Genomic DNA, 12,622 nt, shown 5'->3' with positions numbered 1-12,622 from the left:
TAAGTATTTATTATTTATTTACTTCTTTTTTTGTGACTCAGGCTGGTCTTGGAGTCCAGGAGATCCTCAAGCCTCAGCCTCCAGAAGGCTGCAACTACAGGCCAGCACCAGTTCACCTGGCTGCCCCAGTGGTTGAAGCCCTGTGAAACAGCTCAGGAGCTGTGTCCAGCAGCGGGCTGTCTGAGGATGCCTGTGGCAGAGGCAGCCCTGGTCTCACCGTCCACTCTGACGTCTGCTTCCCATTAGCATCACGACTGAGGCTGGGGCCTCACTCCACCCCTCTCCCATCTCCACTGACCACCACCTGTTTCCTAGCCAAGGGTCGCACAAGCCCATCCCCATCCCTACACACATGCGCACACACACCCCTCACTCCTTGCCCCTTGGAGAGCATTCAGAGGGTCTGCATTCAAATCCCTGATCCAGGCTGGCCAGATAGCTCAGTGGACTAAAGCACTTGCCTAGGCAGAGCCCAGGGGCCAGCCCCACTCCTTGGAGTGCACTGAGACAGCAATTGAGACTGGACATAGTGGCGAGCTCCTGTAATCCCAGCATTTGGGAGGCTGAAAACAGGAGAATCACTACGAGTCTGATCTACATAATGAGACCCTGTAGATTCTGTTCTAAATACATTTTTTAAAAAAATCCCTGCTCCATGCTTACCAGGGGTAAGCTTTGGGCTACTTCGTCTCTTTGGTCCTAATTTTTCCACCTGGAAAACAGGAATAACAGGAGTAGTGCCCACCTCATTAGATTACTGTGACAAGGAAACTCAACACAGCAGCTGGGCATGGTGACACACACCTGTGGTCCCAGCACTCAGGTGGCTGAGGCAGGAGGGTCACTGTGAGTTCCAGGCTAGCCTGGGCTCCATATGGAGATAGTGTCTCCTCAAAACAGCATGAAAGAGGATGAGGGGAAGGGTCAGAGACAGAGACAGAAACACTGTGAGCCTGAGCCAGGCCTGGACCTTCAGGGCAGCCCTGTGTAACAGGCCTGAGCCTACGCTGACCCTGCTTGGGGTCCCCCCAGCAGAGCCAGAGCCCAGGTGTGGGGGCAGCGGGCAGGGAGCTGGGCCCCACAGCCCTGCAGGACCATGCTTTCTCCCTGCTGACCGATGCTCTGGAGCCCAGGGCCGGGGCCAACAAGCAGCTCTGCCATCTGGGGCACCCCGACACCCACCCCACTGCTCCCCAGCCCGCATGGCGCCTCCTGCTCACCCGGCCCCAACTCCCAGGTGCCACAAAGGGCCCTGTGTCCCCACGGGCCAGACAAAGGCTGCTCTGTGCACTGCCCGCTGCCGGCGCTGGGCCCAGACCAGGCTGCCAGAAGCTGCAGGCTAGTGGGCAGTGCAGGACAGAGGCCGGACTGATGCTGGCCAAGCACCCCAAGGCCCATCTGGCTGAGCCCATACCTCCCTGTGGTGTGGGCAGCGCCCAGGCTTGGGGGTCACTCCCAGGAGCCTGGCCTCTGGTATTCAGGGTCCCCGCCATATCCTACCCTGCCCCACACCATACCACCAGAACCACGGAGGTGCTACAAGGAGTCCCCTCACCTCTGTGTGTGACAGAAACCCTGCTTCCCCCTGCTGGGGGACCCAGATCAGCCCCTCTCCCTGCCTCCCCGGACCCCTGCTCTAATGGCCACAAATTAGCCACCTGCACCCAGGTCAGCTAAATGGGAGCAGCCAGGGCATCCAGGTACAGCAGCACACATCTGTTGTTCCAGGGCTCTGGGAGGCTGAGACAGGAGGATTCCAAGTTGAAGCCCAGTCCAGGCAACTTAGCCGGACCCTGTCTCGACATAAAAATATAGATAAATAAATTTGAAAAGGGCCGGGACTACAGCTGGCATGAATGCCCTGGGTGCCTCTCGACAACCACTAATCACCCTCCTCATCTTCTGTGGCGAGGGGACAGCAGGAGACAGGATAAGGACGGAGGGCAGCTGGCTGGTTCCACAGTACCAGTTCCTGTAACTCTGTCCCTGTGGTCCAGCCCCAAGTCCTCTGCTTCACCAGGCGCCTTCTGCCATCCATCTTTGACCCCTGGGGCAGAATTGTGGGCCCCCTTTGCCCTACCCCATGGGAGATTCAGGAGGAGCAAGTGAGGGACCTTCCCCACCCCGGGCCCTCTCCGCACCAAGAAGCTGAGGCAGGAGGATGGAGGATGGCCACAAGCTCAAGGCTAGCCTGGGCCACATAGTGGGTTTAAGGGTATTCACTGAGACTGTCTCCAAAAGCCAAAAACAACAGTAAAAACAAAACATCCTCATCAAGTTGCACCCTCATGCTAATACTTTCAGAGATTTCCCAAGGAGGGCAGACCCCAGGTCCAGGGCTCAGCCCACAGCCCGAGCCCACCGCACCCCGTCGGAGCCACAGAGGGAGTTTCCTGATCACAGGCCACCCATGTCAGTGCTGAGGGGCCTGGAACACCCAGGACAGAGTAAGGGAAAGGCAGGGTGGTCCAAGTGTTGAGTGTGTCCCGAGGTCGCCTCCTCCGTCCACGACGGCCTGCCCTTTCCTTTTGGCAGTGGAGAGACTCAGCAGAGCGCAGGCCAGAGCAGAGTCAGAGCTGTGTCCCAGCTGCCTTGCCAGACATGGCGCCACATCCAACGCCTGCTGTTTCCAGAGGGCAGCTGGGCTCTGGCACCCTCTTGGTGGAATGCAGACATTGTCCGAGGCTGGGGGTCCCAGTTGTGTTTCTGTGAAGCATCACAGGCCCAGAAGCTCGGTTCTGCTCCACACAGTCATGATCCTGGGGCTGCTGAGGACCAGGAAGGAACCCTGCACCCCACAGAACTGCAGCTGTGTCCTGCCATCCTACAAGGGCAAGCACCTCTGACACTGCCACTCTGCCTGACCCTATCACCCAGAGGCCACCTAGGGCCTGCTGCTGTCCCCTGGCTGCAGGCCTCTGCTTGCCCTGTGCTTCATGGTCCTCTCCCAGCATTACCAGGGCAACCTGGGTGCTCCAGGAGGAAGTGTAACCAGGACCCCAAGGACCTGTGGCTTGTGTCCCCCTCTAGGCTCCTGGGCCAAGTTGGCATAGAAAAGGCAGTGGGCATGGAGTCAGGATACTTCAGTTTGTTAGTTGCCCAGGTAATAGTTGCTGTTCCAGATCCGGTTGCTGCTATCCCTTAGAAATAGTTGGCCACTGTGGGGGTTTTATTTGGTTTTGCTTGGTTTTGTTTTGGTTTTGTCTTTTTTAAGACAGGGCTTTGCTATGCAGTTCAGGCTGGCCATGAGCTCACCTTCAAGCTTAGGCTGGTCTCGAACTCAAAACAATCCTCCTGCCTCAGCTTCCCACATTCTAGGATTACAGGCATGTGCCACTGTAACCCGCTGTAGCTGGCCACTGTGATGCATAGCTGGTCACCATGATGCACATTATATGAACCAATCCCCGTGGACAAGCCATTCCACCTCTGTACTTCCTGCTTGTCTATCCCATACAAGCCTGAGACACCACCGATCAGTGCCGGATATTCTAGGAATGAGCCCGATTGGTGCCTGTCGAGGTAAATAAATTTACCTCCAAATCCTGGGTGCCATTTCAGTATTCCTGCTTGCGCTTGCAGGCAGAGGCCTGGGGCCTCTGCTCAGGTGACACTTGGACCTAGGTCCCCGCCCCAGCCAGCTGAAGGGACCACACAGAGCTGGCTAGGAAGCTCCGGAGGCAGAGCCACCTTGTCAAGCCAGGCCACATTCCCAACCCACAGGACCCTGGTGGACACAGAGGCTGTTGTCACTCTTTGTCCTGCACTGACTCCACAGGACATGCTGCCACGGTGCTACGACGCTGACACTGGTAGTAAAGGCCCAGGAGCAGCAACCAAGCCAGCACACTGCTCGCTGGGTCCCCTACTGTTCTGCCACTCACTGGTGGCAAGGGAGACCTGTAGTCTCAGCACTCTGGGAGGCTGAGGCAGGAGGATGCCAAGTTTAGGCCCAGCCTGAGCTATTTAGCAATTTAGTAAGACCCTATCTCAAAATAAAACTGAAGGGCTGGGGAGATAGCTTGGAAGTCTAAGCACCTGCCTGGCAAGTGCAAAGACCTGGCTTCAATCCCCAGTACCACATGCCATGCCAGCCCCAGAACCCGTGGCGTGCCGTGCCAGCCACCAAAGTTGTGCATGGAGGCGCACACCTGTCATCCCAGGGCTAGGGAGGCTTAGACAGGAGGATCACTATGAGTCCGAGCTGTGTATCAAGACCCTGTATCAAATAAATAAATAAATAAATAAAAGATTTCTTTTAAAAACTGAAAAGAGCTGGGGTATGGCTCTTTGCAAAGGCCCTGAGTTCAATCCCTGGTACTGAAAGAAAAGAAAAAAGAAAACACCGAAGCTCCTCATCCAGTGGTGATCCCAGCTGTCCTCCCAGCACTCAGGAGGCTGAGGCAAGAGGATCACCTTGAGTTCAAGGCCACCCTGGAATGACTACATCGTGAGTTCAAGGACAACCTGAACTCCATAGCGAGACCCTGTCTAAAAACAAACAACATAAAAAAGCAAACATAAAAGGAGTGTTTAAAATGAGACAGAGCTCTCCAAATTATGTTCTTCTTATCATCTTCTGTACCACACTAAGCCCCTGAGCTCTTTTTCCCACCAACTATAGCCCAGCTTCTCTCTGCCCTGGTTCTAGGCCTGGCCCTGTCCCCAGGGATGTGGAGTGTAAACCAAACTGGACGGCCCTCCAAGCCCTGGACGAGAGCCAGCCCTCTCCCTCCCCAGACACGAGGCTGCGCCCAGCAGCCAGCGAACCAGAAGAACGTGCACCTCTTTCTGCGCTCTCTGTGCTGGGTGGGCTCTGCCCCAGAATCAGCCAGTGCCTAGCCCCCAGCAGCCCCAGCAGAGCCAGAGGGTGGAAAGCCAGTCTGAAGCTGCCCCTCCCCCCACCTAGCCTGACACCTTAGGCACCTCCCTTTTATAGTTTAAAAACAAAACAAAATGATAAACTAAACCCTGCATTTGGGCAGGCTGAGGCAGGAGGATCTCAAGTTCAAGGCCAGCCTGGACAACTCAGCAAGACCCTGTCTCAAAATTAAACAAACAAACAGGAACTGGGGAGAGGCCTGGGTAGAATAAGTGCTTCCCTGGCAAGTGCAAGGGCCTGAGTTCAATCCCTGGTTCTGCCAAAAAAAAAAAAAAAGAAAGAAAGAACAACATGGTATGGTGAAATGGCTCAGTGGTCTAAAGCACCTACTTAGAACAAGCTAAGCTAAGCAAAGCACAGGGACCGAGGTTCAATCCCCCAGCACCACATGCCAGCCAGCCGCGCCCCCTGGTGGGCTGAACTGGCCACACACACACAAAATAAATAAATAAATATTAAAAAAAGAACAACAACAACAAAAAAAACTAGTTTACTACATCCTTTACTAAGGATGTAGCTCAGTGTAAAAGACCTGGATTCGACTTTTGGTACCACAAATAAGTCAATTAATTTAATTAAAGGAAACCAGTAAACTACCAGCCTGGCTGTGGACTTGTGGAAGAGCACCAGTTTCACAAAGACCTCAGCAGGGGTCGGGGTGCTCCAGGGCTCCCTCACACCTGTCCTGGTCCTGGTTCCTTCTCCCCAACTCACAGACATCGCCCTGGCACCACCCCAGGACACTGCTGTCCCCTGGTCAGGGATTAGCTTCTCCTACCCAGGAGCCATCTGCCCAGGAAGTCCCAGTGGCTGTGCAGGATGGTGACGTGCCCTCAGTGTCCTGCCAGAGCACAGGACCGTGTCAGGAGCAGGTGCTGGGGCAGAGACCCTCACAAAGGGACATTCTGCAAGCAGCTGCTGTGTTTCTACAAATACCAGGGTCTCGGGAGACAAGTCCAGGTGACTGTCCCCTGGAGGAGGAAGGAGGGACAGCTCAGTGCCATCTGGATCCTGTGTTGCCATTGAGGACATGATGGGACAGTTGGTGACATCACATCTAACCGGGTCTGCCATCCAAGTTGGTGCAGAGTCGCTTCCACTTCCTGTCCGTGGCAATGGCACTTCACAGGTCATAGCACATCCTTTGCTGTCTAGGGATCATACACCAACACTGTGGGGACAAAGGGCAGCAGCTGCCCCTTGCTTCTGTGTCATTTAGAAAAGTTCTGTCTCTATTTATACACAACTAGGAATGTAGAAATAAGGCAAACATAGTAAAACGTGGACTTTGGGGGCCTCTGGGCAAATTGGTAAAGCCATGCTTTGTTCCCACCCTGCTATGCAGCTGCGAGCCCCTGGGACTGTGGCCCTGGCTTGTGACACTGACACAGCCAAGTCCCCACTGACTCAATAGGTGTGCCTGACTGGCATCCCTGACCTCAGGCTGTGCCCTCTTGTTGCAGGCAGCCAAGATAGATAGAAATATTATAGGCAATCAGATAGGGCCAGGCCCGCAAGGAGACAAGATGGAAGACAAGGTGACTTTACAACTGGGAAGAGACAGACACTCTCATATAGGCCACGTCTCAAGACCAAGACGAAAGAGGAAACACAGCTACATACTTCCCTAGGGATGGGCATCAGGGATTGATATTCTAAATAGGTATCAATTACACTGAAAGAGCCCAAATGAGTCACTAGCCCAACGCTCAACAGGAAGAGACCCTGTCCCATATTCTTGCCCGCTTGCTACGTGACTCTCTTCCCCATTTGGTCCTGGATTTAATCAATTTTACCTGAGCAGTGGTGCTTGTAATCTCATTGGTTGACCATAGCTTTGTCCCACCTCATGCCCACCTAAGCGAGTTCCCATGTCTTCACCACCTTAGAGAAGAAGGTGGTTTTATAGAGGAAAACCACCACATGGTTTTCCTCTATAAAAGTCCCTGAAAGAGACAACTTCCCGGGGGGATAACCCTCTCAGGGCCCCTTCTATCCCTCTCTCAGACACGAGCTTTCTTTCCCTCAATAAATATATTCTGCTCATAACCTCCGTTTGTTCCTAAAATTCATTCTTCGGTTTTAGAGAACACGAACTCGTGCAGGTCAGGTCTGGAGATCATTTTTCCCTGTCATTTGGAGGTTCCCTATACAGTTTGGAAGTCACCCACCCAAGACCAGTTTTTCTCCCTGTATCACTCTCTCACTGGGCCCTGTGGAGATGCTGAGCAAGGAGAGTCTTTGTGCAGCTGGGTCTACATGCGCCCCAAAGCCTCGTGGTGGGGCAGGCTCCTCAGAGGTGGCTGGATCGAGGCTGTGTTGCTAGGATTAAGGGTGTGAGTGATACACCCCTCCTAAGATTGGGAGCCTGGATAAGATACCAGGGACAAGCTGGCATGGTGGCACATGCCTGTCATCCCAGCACTCTGGAGGCTGAGGCAGGAGGGTTGTTGTGAGTTTGAGACCAGCCTAGGCTACAAAGCGAGCTCAAGGCCAGCCTGAACTGCATAGCAAAACCCTGTCTCAGAAAGAAAAGAAAGAAGAAAGAAGAAAGAAAGAAAGAAAGAAAGAAAGAAAGAAAGAAAGAAAGAAAGCAAGCAAGCAAGCAAGCAAGCAAGCAGGGACAGAAAGAGGGCTGTCACTTGTTGCTTGTCACTTGCTGCTTGTTGCAGCTGTGGCTTGTCTTCTGGCCCCCATGCCCCTCCGCCATGCCACCACACCTTGGAGCCAGACTACCATAGGCTGATGTAGTGAACTTCTTGCAAATGTGAGTCAGGATGAAGCTCTCCTTTAACTTTGGGTGTCAAGATTTTTGTCTCAGCCACCAGAAAAGTAACTAAGACAGTGGTTGATCCTATATAACCTGTCACCCTTCATCCCCACCAGCAGGAACAGCAGGGTAGCTTACGTCCCTGGCTGAGAGGACAGAAGAGAACATGGTTCCAAGGCCGGCCTGCCCAACATGGGACCACAGCCAGGCCACTGTGAGTGGCGGCCACGGAGCACTCCACCACGTCATTGCTCGGGAGCACTGTGCTACACAGATGTGTCACATTGTCCTCACGACCTGACTTTTTCCTCAAAGTTAGAAGAAGAAGGGAAGGAAGGAAGATGAAAGAAAGGAGGGAGGGACATAGGGAGGAGGGAGAGAGAGACAAGGAAGGGGAGGGAGAAAGAACAAAGGGTGAGAGAAGGAACTATGGAAGAAAAGAAAGACAAGAGAAAAGGATAGAAAAAAGAGAAGGAAATACAGAAAGAGAAAGGAAGGAAGGAAGGAAGGAAGGAAGGAAGGAAGGAAGGAAGATGGCAAGATAGCTCAGTAGAATATGCGCTTGCCGAGAGAGACAGACAGAGAGAGAGAGAGAGAGAGAGAGAGAGAGAGAGAGAGAGAGAGAGACTTCAAGCCCAGAAAACCATCTTTTTTACGCTGATCTCATTGTTATCTGAGCATCAGGTGTTCGAGGGCGGCACCTACTGGCCGAAAGCAGAATTACAACCTAGCACAATTGGACCCTGGTGCCACCTATGTGGGTCTACTGGTGCCATTGAGGGTCCAGGTATCACGGGTTGTGCAGGAAACTTCACAGGCAAGAAGTGACAGGGCCGAAGGACCCAGAATCAGGATCAATTAATCTGGTGATTAATTCTGAGCGTTCCAGAGCTCTACCACTGAGCATTTCTTTGTCCTCAACAAATTATTTTTCAAATGGACACATCATTACTGTTATGAAATCAATTCAGCCGTGGGATTTATTGTGTTAAACAACATTGCCAGCATCGAAATGTTCAATAATCATCAAACAGCCTTGGGGAGGCTGAGGCAAGAGAAACACTACAAGTTCAAGGACAACCTGAACTACATATCAAGATCTTGTGTCCAAAAGCCAAAAGAAATAAAGAAAAAATAAATCAGTCGGGCTGGGAATATAGCTCAGTGGTATAAGCACCCGCCTGGAAGTGCAAGGTCCTAAGTTTGATCTGTGGCACCAAAACAAAGCAAACAAACAAATAAATAAATAAATCATCAAGAAGACATGGAGGGCTGGGGAGATGGCTCAGTGGAATAAGCGCTTCCCTGGCAAGCGCAAGGGCCTGAGTTCAATCCCCGGTTCCGCCAAAAAAAAAAAAAAAAAAAAAAAGACATGGAGACTTCTTCTGAGTTTCTTGTGAAGACACTTCGTGTGGCCGGCATGGCCAGCATGAAACATGCTCCGCCTGGTCAGGAGGTGAGTCCGACTCTGAATGATGCGTGGGTGTGCCCATTTCCCAGGTACTTTCTGGGCTCCTGGTTGCTGAGGGCTGTGGGGTGAGGAGGGCTATTCTCTGAGGCCTGCACAGAAGGGCACTCCAAGGTTGTCCCCAACCCAGAGACCACCCTGGGGCTGACTTGGGGACCCCAGAGCTGGGACTGCATGCAAATCCCAACTGGGGTGGCATGGACAGTGACACAAGCCCAGGACTAAGGAGGACCCTACCCTGAGGAGCCCACCATGCACTCAAGCGACCTCCCCTCCTGCATTGCCGTGCTCTCAAATCCCCTTACCTACTGGCAGAAAGATGTATTTTGTTAGTTAGTTGTTGTTTGAGGCAAGGTCTCTCTAGGTAGCCCAGGCTGGGACATGTTGAACTCCCATCAACCCTCCTGCATCAGCCTCCCAAGCTCTGGGATCACAGTGTGCACCATGATGCCCCCAACAGGATGCTAGGTCTCAGCTGCTTAATGGGGAAAAAATTAGCAAAAGAACTGAACAGAAACTTAGAGAAAAAGCTTATCCCTAGGTCAGTAAGCATGAAGAAGTGCTCACCCTTGGCAGTGACAGGAAGTGCAAATTGAAACTGGAGAACAATAAAACAGGTCCACAGGTGGGCTTGTACACAGAGGTAACCCAGTCACAGGGCTGGAGGGTTAAAAATCTAAGTTTGCAAACCAAAATTAGAGAAAAAGAAGGGCCGCAAGGAAAGCCAACATTTTGGCCCTAGCCTTCCAAGGTCAATTAAGACTCAGGACATATGATAACCTGTACTGTAACATCATGTAACTCAGTAGGGTCCCAAATTTTCTGATCAAGGAGATTATGGGGCCAAAGAGGAAAGTGATCGATGATGTAGAATGTGCCTAAGGAGAGTCACATGGAGAGAAAACATTCTCTCAGGCTTTCAGAGAGCACATTGGCCAAGCAATGGCCATGACTCATCCACATGGCTGACATTGACAAAGCTTCTACAATCTGAGGTACAGGATCTCAGGATAAATCCTGAATGGATTTGACTGAACTTATCAGATCCAAAAGCTACAATTCTTGTTGCATAGGTCCTGCTTTACCTTGGTCTTTTTTTTTTTCATGTTTATTTTTTATTTATTTATTTATTTATTTTTTGGTGGAACCAGGGATTGAACTCAGCCCCTTGCACTTGCCAGGCAAGCACTTATTCTACTGAGCCATCTCCCCGGCATTTACCTTGGTCTTAACCATCCAGCAGAAAAGTATAAAAATGAAGTATAAGAAGTAAAGCCATGGGCTGGAGAGATGGCTCAGTGGTCTAAAGCACCTACTTGAAACAAGCTTGGCAAAGCACAGGGACCATGGTTCGATCCCCAGCACCACATGCCAGCCAGCCCCGCCCCCTGGTGGGCTGAGCTGGCCACACACACACACACAATAAATAAATGTAATAAATAAAAATAAATATTTAAAAAAAAAAAAAAAGAAGTAAAGCCATGCTGTTATGTTGAGCCGTAGGGGACTCAGGTCAACAATTTCTGACATTGCCAGTCAAGCGGAAGCCCTATTATGGACTACTGGACTCTTTTAGAATATTTTGCTGAGTTAACACACCTATGATATTCAAATAATGGAACTAAACAAAAAAAGGGGATACAGATGAATGTCCATTTTGTATCTGTGTATTCAAAATGGTAGGATAGATACATAGTTACATTCTCTTAATGAATAGAGGGATTTTTTTTTTCTAATGGTGTTTGTAAATAGGATATCATGTTCGCATCTTGTACAGCAATTAACCACTAGGAAGAATGTATGCAATGTGTTAATTATTGAAACTGTCCTACCAATTTGATTTGAAACTGTCTCATCGCTATGTGTTTATCAATAAAATTATGGGGAAAAAAAGCCACAGGGACCTGGCAATTATCACAGCTCCATCAGATTCTGTTTTTTGTTTTTCTTTTTGATTTTTTTTTTTTTTTTTTAGAACCGGGGATTGAACTCAGGCTCTGTGCTTGCCAGGCAAGCGCTTATTCTACTGAGCTATCTCCCTAGCCCCTCAGATTCTATATTAAAATAATACACTGCCAATTTATTGGAAGAATGATAGCCTTTGGGTTTTGTTTTTGTTTTTGTTTTGTTTTTGTGGCTCGCTCAGCCCACCCTAGGGGCAGGGCTGGTACAGCTTGTGGTGCCAGGGATAGAACCACAATCCCTGTATGCTTGCCTAAGCTTGCCTAAGCAGGCGCTTTAGACCGCCGAGTTATCTTGCCGGCCCTAGCCTTTTTAATAAATGGCGCTGGGAAAACTGGCTGTACCTATGCTGAAGATAAAAATTGGACCCATATCTTTTACCATTCACTAAACTAAACTTGAAATGGATCAAAGATCTAAATATTCAAACAGACATATTAAATCTGCTGGAAGATCGAATAGGTGAAACTCTTGAAGACACTGGTGTTGGAAATACTTTATGAATAAAACCCCCGTCACACAGGAACTATCCCAATCAACAACGAGGATCTCATCTGATTAAAAAGCCCCTTGCACAGCAGGAAAAACCATCAAGAGTGAAGAGACAACCCACAATGTGGGAAAGTGTTTGCCAGTTGTTCCTCGGAAAAAGGATTACTGGTTCAGGGAGATAGCTCAGCAGTTTAAGCACCTGCCTGGCAAGCACAAGGACCCAGGGTTTGATCCCAATACTGCATGCCATGCTGGCCACCAAAAGCAGACATGGTGGCACATGCCTGTAATCTCAGTGCTGGGGAGGCTGATACAGGAGGATCACTATGAGTGAACTGCGTAGCCAGACCCGGTACCAAATCAATAAGCAAATAAATAATGAAAGAAAAGAAAAAGGATTACTGTGGAGAATATATAAAGAATTTTTTAAAAAATCAGACACCTATGTACACATTTAAAGACTGAATCCAAAAGTGGGCATCTGAGATGAATACATACTTCTCAGATGAAGAAATACAGGGCCAGGGAGATAGCTCAGCAGAGTAAGTGCTTGCCTGGCAAGCGCAAGGGCCTGAGTTCAATCCCTGGTTCCATCAAAAAGGAAAAAAAAAAAAACACAAACAGCAAATAAATATATTTGAAAAATTCAAGATCACTGATCATTCCAGAATGCAAATTAAAATGTTCTGAGATTCCATCTCACCCCAGAAAGAATGACCTGTACCAAGAAATCAACCAATAATAAACACTGGAGAGGCTGGAGAGATGGCTCAGTGGTCTAAAGCACCTACTTGGAACAAGCTTAGTAAAGCACAGGGACCGCGGTTCAATCCCCCAGCACCACATGCCAGCCAGCCCCGCCCCCTGGTGGGCTGAGCTGGCCACACACACACACACCAAAAAAAAAAATAAAATAAATAAATAAATAAATGTTTTTTAAAAATTAAAAAAAAAAAATAAATGCTGGAGAGGCTGTGGGGAAAAGGAACCCTTCTCCACTGTTAGTGGAAGTGTAGTCTGGTATAACCACTATGGAAATCAGTGTGGA

The sequence above is a fragment of the Octodon degus genome, unplaced genomic scaffold (genome assembly GCF_000260255.1).
Source record: "Octodon degus isolate 3935 unplaced genomic scaffold, OctDeg1.0 scaffold00073, whole genome shotgun sequence".
Classification (NCBI taxonomy): domain Eukaryota; kingdom Metazoa; phylum Chordata; class Mammalia; order Rodentia; family Octodontidae; genus Octodon; species Octodon degus.
Note: the sequence above shows the minus strand (reverse complement) of the source record.